Raw genomic sequence first — 6641 nt, 5'->3', positions numbered from 1 at the left:
CTTCAGACATGAAATGAACTTAATTGTTTTATTTTATAGATGCCTTCTGAATTAAATATTCCTTAGTTTTTTCTTAACCTTCATGATCTTGAATTTTTCAGGGGGAAAGCTTGTAGAATGTGCTTAAAATGGATTCTCTGGTTTCCTTATGATTGGAGCTAGATTACATGTTTTTGCAAGAGTACCACAGAAATCAATTCCATGATTTTCACTTTGAATCACATCATGTGACCTATAATATCCTCATTACTGCTGATGTTAATATTGGTCATTAATGTGGTATTTGCAGGATTTTACTTTGTAATTATTATTTGTGTGAAGATAGTTTGAGACTATAAATATTAATATAAATATAAATGTGTATCATTCACCACTAAATTTGTTCATTTATTATACCTATACAGATTCATGGTTTATTTTATTGTGTTTGCTGTTACTTGTTAATATTTTAAAAATTTATTTTTCTTTCAGAAATGTTATATTTTGATAATCTCAGATTTATAGAAGATTTAAGACAGCAGTGAAAGGAATTCATAACAAACATTCCCCAAATGTTATTCTTCATTTCTAGATAAGTCTATGTACATAACAGTTTTTATCTCTGAACCATTTGCAAGATGCACACAATGTCTTTTTATTTGTAATTTAAAAAATCTCACATTATCTAAAAATGAGAAATTATCTCTGTAACTATGGTGCAATGATCAAAATAAGTAAACTATATTGTAAATATCTACTCTACAAATCTTATTCAAAATTTGACAGTTATTTTAACAATTGTCTTTGAACCAAAATAAATCCAATTTTGGGAAATTTTTATATCAGTTATTCACTGTGTCCAGTGGTCTTGTTTCTTCTGTTTTTTTTTTTTTTTTAATCTGGGATGGTTCCTGAGCATTTCTGGGCTATTCATGATATCTTTGATTTTGATTTTTGAATGGTGTATTTCAGTCGTAGTTCTATAGATTTTTCTTCAGTTTATAATTAGATTTTAATTTTCATAACCAGTGGATAAATGCTCAAATATTTGACTCTCAAACTAACCTGAATGCTGCTGGTAGATTGCACATAGAGATCCCTGTTCCACCAATATGTCAATATATTTGGTGATATTAAAACTAATACCAATGGAATTTGCAAATATTTCTTTAGAGAAGCACATCATGAAGACTTTAGGCTTTGTGGACCAGAAGTTCTCTGTGGTCATAGCCTAAAATCTGCAATATATAATAATTGAATGCCTGATGGCATTCCAATAAAACTATATTTTCAGGGTAAGGGGGTGAGGCTCAGTGGTAGAGTACATGTATAGCACATATGAAGCCTGAGGACAAAACAACAACAGAAACACTTTATTTGCCAAAACAAGCTACATTCTGGATTTAGTCTTGATTTGTTGATCCAATGTTCCTCTAATGCTGTGAAACTTGAGTGGTGACCTGCATGTATGTTTTTTCTTTTGTATGCACAACACACTTCATATGCACCACATCATTCTTCTACAGACTTTCTGTACAATTCAGTTTATGAAATAAGAATAATTTCTGAATTTTCCCTCAGGTTTTGTTATTGAATTCACCATTTCAGTATTAATAAGTACTTTGCATATCTGCCCTTGAAACTTATTCTGTTATCTTTTAAAAAATATTATTATTAATTGTTGATAAACATTTATTTATTTATTTATTTATTTATTTATTTATTTATTTATATGTGGTGCTGAGTATCACAAATAGTGCCTCATCCATGATATAAAAATTCTCTAACACTGAAAAATAACCCCAGCCCTGTGTTATCATTAAGAATGAGAAAATTAATACTCAGTTTATCTAATAAATCAGGAAGAAATTTTCATGGTGACTGTAGATTAAATTTTTATGAATTCATTACTTAATACTTTTTTTAGCATTGTTGGTGTTACATATGTAATTTTTAAAATATTCAAAGTTTTACATATGATCATTATGTAAAGATTGAAAAATACAGTTAAAGAAGAACAAAGATTATTCTCCATTATTTCACTTAGATACAATGTCTTTCAAAAGGAGGGTCTGCAAACACTAAATTAAAATCAGTTTTTAATTTTTTTATTTTATTGATTGATTGATTGATTGATGATATTCTGATCTAATCCAGAAGATGCTCTACCCTAAGCCATATCCCAAGTCTTCCATTCATTTGTGAATCTCACTTTTGTGTTTTTCTCTTCCTGCATAACTCCAAGAATTACTTTTTCCAAAGTTACCATTGAATTTTACTTTTAACATAGCTACACTTAATTTCATGCACTTAATTTTACAATTACTCATTTATCAATGGAACATTTCCACTTCTAATAACAAGATCTCCCAAGTGGATGAAGGGAGTTTAGACTCCACAAAAACAGCTATACAAATGATTTCTCTTTCCCACAACCACACATAAATGTATATAAACAGCCTCAATACCCAGCCAAATAGTTGTAGTAAAACTAATAAGAACTGGAGATAGAGGGCAAAACCAAGAACAGCCTCACTAAATGGTAAAGAAAAACAGATCAGCTTTTCCCCCAAGTTGACACACCAGTATGATCAGGAGAAACTGTCCAGTTCTCAGTTTTCCCCTTTTGGCATCAGAGAAAGGAGAACGTAGCTCCAATATTCTGAATTTTTAGGGAACTGTTTTCTGTCTACTGTGACACAGAACTGGTGGCATATTTTGATAATTAGTCACATTGAGAAACAGGAAAAACCATTGAACATCAAAGAACCTACAGTGCAGAAACCAGGTGGAAGAAAAGTTTATGTACTTTTGATAGAATTCCACGGCTTTCTTCCTAGAAAGCTAAGTGTCTGGAGAGAGTGTGTCCACAGCAAGGGTGACAAAGCCCTTAAATACTTAACTGGACTTGCTGGTGAAGATCTTCCCCTGTGTGCAGCCACCAGGAGAGAGAAGTTTGAAACTAAAATTCTCAACCAAAGGCAAACTAGTTCAAGGAGCACCCCAAGAAAAGCCATAACACAGAGCCATGCTATCCTGTAAAATCTGTGGGGCCTAGAAAATGAGGTTTCTTAGTGTTTCTGTTAAGAAACAAGATGTCAAAAACTACAGTTTTAAAAGTATTAAGAAATACTAAACAATGAAAAATAAATGACAATAAATTAAATATTAGGGATAAATCTATCAAATATATAACTGAAAATACAAATGATCATTAAATTTGTGGCTCTCAATCTCCCTGACCCCCAGTACTGGGGATAGAACCCAGGGGTACTCCACCACTGAGCTGTACACACCATCCTTTTTAAATGACCACTTTTAATTTTGAGACACGAAGTGCCCCGGCTGGCTTCCAATTGAGGATGCTCTGCTTCCTTCCACCTCTACCATGCTGGGATTAAGGGCATGAGGCACTGTGCTAAGCTTCTCAACCTTAAATAAAGGGAAAAACTAAGGCAAGTGAAACTTTAATACTAGTATTGAGAAAGAATAATAACCACAGTCCAGTAAAGAGAATTTAACAAAAAGTTCAGGAGATTGACATGTACATTTTTCCAAATGATTTTACTTGGGAGGATGAATCAGAGCACAAATTCAGGGCCAGTTGCAACAATTTAGCAAGGCCCTAAGCAACAATGAGACTCTGTGTCAGATTAGTATATGAAAAAGTTTGGGATGGAGCTTGGTGAAAGACTACCACTGAGTTCAATCTCCTATACTAATGAATAAATTAATCAAAATCACAAAAGAATATGGCAGGTAATTAATAGCATTTCACTTGAGAATCAAGAAGGAGGACTATTTTTAAAATAAATTTTAAACAAATAAAAATAACTCAGTAAGTAACAAATATAAATGGATAAATTATATCAGAAAGCGGACTATAAGCTACCATTAGGTGGGCAAGCAGATAGTATAGGTTAATAACTGAGTTCTAGGTAAATTTAAGGATCAGATCATTAGATTCTAAGGTGCTTCAATATGTTCTGTACTGCAGAATTTTATCATGGAAGTCTTGGTGTTTTATTTTATTAATATCAAAAAACATGAATATAAACTCAATGGCATAAAAGTTGTACAAATAAATGGAAGTGGAAAAATCTAATTAGATCATCTGTAAAGAGAATCTATAAAACAAGAAAAATACATTCTAGATATAGTAATCCATAAGTTAAAGAGATTATTCTAATCAACAGTTTAATGAGGAGTACAGATAAAGGTGCATCTTGGTGAGTACTTCTAATTAAAACAGCACTGAAAGTGAAAAAGAAATGAGCACCACTTCTGCAAATCAGGAGACAGCACCATTTTTAGATGGCAAAACACTTAATTTTTTCAATTAAAATCTTGAACCTGAGGCATTCCAGCTAATGCTGTTTATATACTTAAATAGAAAATAGAAACATTTAAGCAAAGAAAGGAGATGAATGACATATACACAAGAAAGTTTATAAGTTCTTTATTATTAATCTTATAATTTTTCACTTAGAAAACCTGATATATTGTAAAAAAATCCTCAATATCTTAAAATCACAATGAGATATGAATAAGAGATAAATTTGGAAAATAATAATGTTTTTATGTTAGGAATTGGGATGCAATAAATTTCTGTTGCTATTGTCTGAAATCTGTAATGGACAATAAATAAATGGGAGTGGACTCATTCCAAATCTGTTTATTACTAGAATAATGGCAGGGTGATTGCCTACTATGAGTGTGCATGAAAGTTCCTGAGGTTGATGCCTAGCAGCTATAAAATAAAACAAAAGAGTCAAAAAAGTGCCTTTATTTACACATATGACCATGCTGTGGATTGGTCTACAGGCATTAATTTGATGATCTTCATGCAATATCCAATTTTCTGCTAATGTAGCAAATCACTTTAAAGGTACTTTATGTACCTCTCTTGCTCCTTTGTAAGCATATCTCAACTTGTGTCACACAACATTTTTCAAGTGACTATGTAAAATTTTCAAAAATTCAGATTTCTAAATGATATTACTTAAAAATTTTCTCCTCTTTTATTTCTGTTTTTGAATTCAATTAATCCATGTGACCAATTTGTATATTTGAATAGTACAAAATATCCTGAAATAAGCTAATTTGTGTCTACAAAGAAATATTGTTTTTCAAATATTTATTCTTCATGGAGCTTTTATGTGCACATATGAACAAAATTTTAAAATTAGCTTTTATAATATATTACTAAGAAATATTCAAGGGCTGGGGATGTGGCTCAAGCAGTAGCCTGCTTGCCTGGCATGCATGCAGCCCGGGTTCGATCTTCAGTACCACATACAAATAAAGATGTGGTGTCCGCCAAAAATTAAAAAATAAATATTAAAATTCTCTCTCTCTCTCTCTCTCTCTCTCTCTCTCTCTCTGTGTTTAAAATAAAAAAAATTCTCTCTCCCTCTCTCTCTCTCACTCTCTCTTTAAAAAAAAGAAATATTCAAGGGGTCTTTTAGTTAATTTATATCTTTTTGAATTTATTATTAACTATCTTGGTCTAATGTGGTTTCTGGGCCACATGCATGTAATGTTAAAAAAAAATAGTGACTGGCTATAATGGTGCAGGCCTGAAATCCCAGTAATGGGAAAGTTAATCAGGAGGATCACAAAATCAAAGCCAGCCTCAGCAACTCATTAAGAACATCAGAAACTTAGACCCTGTTTCAAAATAAGAATAAATAAATAGGCTGCAGGGTACAGCTCAGAAGTAATGCAATCTTGGGTTCAGTCCCTAGTAGCACCCAGAAAAAAAATGCTATATATACACTACACTATCATCCTGTTATCATTGAAACATACAATCAAACAAGAACAAAATGAAATCTGTCCCCATTATGACATTTTGCTATGCCTTTGAAAGAAAGCCTTGTTGTCAATCTTTAGCAGTGAAAACAAATATAATATGTCTCATCAATATTTTATATATATATATAATTTATATATAAAGTATTTTAAATATTTTATATATAAATTATATATATATAATATTGATGAGCCATTATATATATATGTTTTCAATGCTAAATATATTATATATATATTATATAATATATATATATTATATATAATATATATATATATGCTAAATATATTATATATAATATATTTATTATATATATATATATATAAAATATATTTATTGCAAATAATGTAGAGGTAAGTATGGCCAAAACAATGCTGAAGAGACTATAAAAATGGGTACATTATATTTAATGGACACTAAAATAATGTATATTTTATTAGCTAGTTAATATAGGGGTGTCTTAAGTCAGCAGGAAATCACTCAATAAAAGAGAGAAAAAAAAACAAAAAGGAATATTTCTGAGCATTCCCTGAGTATTAAAACATAAAAGAATAAATGTGACATGGTATTATTTTATTTATATATTTATCTACTTATTTATTTCTTACATACATGACAATAGTGGAATTCATTACATTCATATTTATCCATTCACAGAACGATTTTTCATAACTCTGTATATAAAGTATGTTCATGCCAAATTATGCCATTATACATGAGCTCTCTTTTTTTGCATTACAATTTTTAATACATCTTTATAACACAAATTGTCATATCTCTGTTTATATATAAGATATGTTGACACCAAATTCACATCTTCATACATGTATTTTGTATAATGATGTCT

The sequence above is a fragment of the Callospermophilus lateralis genome, chromosome 5 (assembly GCF_048772815.1).
Source record: "Callospermophilus lateralis isolate mCalLat2 chromosome 5, mCalLat2.hap1, whole genome shotgun sequence".
Taxonomy (NCBI): Eukaryota; Metazoa; Chordata; class Mammalia; order Rodentia; family Sciuridae; genus Callospermophilus; species Callospermophilus lateralis.
This window is presented reverse-complemented; position numbering follows the sequence as displayed.